The 2,071-nt window shown below is 47.9% G+C and overlaps 1 non-coding gene across 1 annotated transcript; it reads right to left on the reverse strand.

The window, feature by feature from the left end:
- Window positions 1–1,048: 1,048 nt before the first annotated feature.
- Window positions 1,049–1,130, reverse strand: trnas-gcu (transfer RNA serine (anticodon GCU)). The gene has a single exon. It is a non-coding gene; the product is annotated as a tRNA-Ser (tRNA).
- Window positions 1,131–2,071: the final 941 nt, after the last annotated feature.

The following is a 2,071-nucleotide window of genomic DNA, read 5'->3' on the forward strand; positions in this document are numbered from 1 at the left end:
CACATAGAAACACAGCAAGGAGAGGTAAGGATAATTCCATAACTTTTACTTAGTCTTAACAGAAACAAGGCAACCGCACAATAGCACACTAATAAAACATGAGACCTAAGCAAAGATACAGACCAACTGAGGAACCTAAATAACAAGGCAACTAGGTGAACAGAGAAGGTAATTAAACACATGTGAATCCAATAAATAATAATCAGGGTAACCTGGAAACTAGACAACAGGGTAAGAGTCCCCTCCAGAGGTAACCTAAGGAAACAACAATCAAATAACACAGAAACGGCTCTTGACGTTCCACCAGGGGTAGCTGAACGGCGACGGAAATCCCGAATGAGTCTGGGGTCCAGAATGTCCCGAGCCGGAACCCAGGATCGCTCCTCAGGACCATAACCTTCCCAGTCCACAAGATACTGAGTCCCACGCCGGAACTGGCGACTGGAGAGGATGCATCGCATAGTGTAGGCTGGTTGTCCCGCTATCATGCGAGGCGGAGGTGGAGGCCGAGTGGCCGGAACTAGAGGACTAAACACCACAGGCTTGAGTCTGGAGATGTGGAAGATGGAATGAACCCTCATGGACCGGGGAAGACGAAGACGATAGGCCACTGGATTAATGCGCCGTAGAACCTTGAATTGCCCAACATACCGGGGTGCCAACTTCCTTGATTCCACATGCAGAGGCAGATCCCTAGTAGACAACCAGACCATCTGGCCTGGACGCAGGAGAGGACTCGAACGGCAATGACGGTTGACCTGTCGTTGAACCTGAGCTGAGGACCTTACTTTAATCGGGTAACAATTAAACATAGTAGGTTGATTAGATTAATGTTACATTTACATTTTACATTTTAGTCATTTAGCAGATGCTCTTATCCAGAGCGACTTACAGTATTGAATGCATACATTTCATACATTTATTTATTTTTTTCTCTGTACTGGCCCCCCGTGGGAATCAAACCCACAACCCTGGCATTGCAAACACCATGCTCTACCAACTGAGCCACAGGGGGACAATAAAGAAGTACTGATTTTTTTGGGATGCTCGATGAGGATGGGATTCGAACCCATGCATGCAGAGCACAATGGATTAGCAGTCCATCGCCTTAACCACTCGGCCACCTCATCCGATGTTAGAAGTCAAGTCACAACATATTGGAGCCCCGTGCAAGGAATCGAAGACAAAATTAGGCCTTGCTGTTGAATTCAAATCAAATCAAATCAAATGTATTTATATAGCCCTTCGTACATCAGCTGATATCTCAAAGTGCTGTACAGAAACCCAGCCTAAAACCCCAAACAGAAAGCAATGCATGTGAAAGAAGCACGGTGGCTAGGAAAAACTCCCTAGGAAAAACTCCCTAGAAAGGCCAAAAACCTAGGAAGAAACCTAGAGAGGAACCAGGCTATGAGGGGTGGCCAGTCCTCTTCTGGCTGTGCAGGGTGGATATTATAACAGAACATGGTCAAGATGTTAAAATGTTCATAAATGACCGGCATGGTCAAATAATAATAATCATAGTAGTTGTCGAGGGTGCAACAAGCACGTCCGGTGAACAGGTCAGGGTTCCATAGCCGCAGGCAGAACAGTTGAAACTGGAGCAGCAGCACGGCCAGGTGGACTGGGGACAGCAAGGAGTTATCATGCCAGGTAGTCCTGAGGCATGGTCCTAGGGCTCAGGTCCTCCGAGAGAAAGACAGAAAGAGAGAAAGAGAGAATTAGAGAGAGCATATTTAAATTCACACAGGACACCGGATAAGACAAGAGAAATACTCCAGATGTAACAGACTGACCCTAGCCCCCCGACACATAAACTACTGCAGCATAAATACTGGAGGCTGAGACAGGAGGGATCAGAAGACACTGTGGCCCCATCCGATGATAGCCCCGGACAGGGCCAAACAGGCAGGATATAACCCCACCCACTTTGCCAAAGCACAGCCCCCACACCACTAGAGGGATGTCTCCAACCACCAACTTACCGTCCTAAGACAAGGCCGAGTATAGCCCACAACGATCTCCGCCATGGCACAACCCAAGGGGGGGTGCCAACCCAGACAGGAAGACC

The sequence above is a fragment of the Salmo salar genome, chromosome ssa12 (assembly GCF_905237065.1).
Source record: "Salmo salar chromosome ssa12, Ssal_v3.1, whole genome shotgun sequence".
NCBI classification, from domain to species: Eukaryota; Metazoa; Chordata; class Actinopteri; order Salmoniformes; family Salmonidae; genus Salmo; species Salmo salar.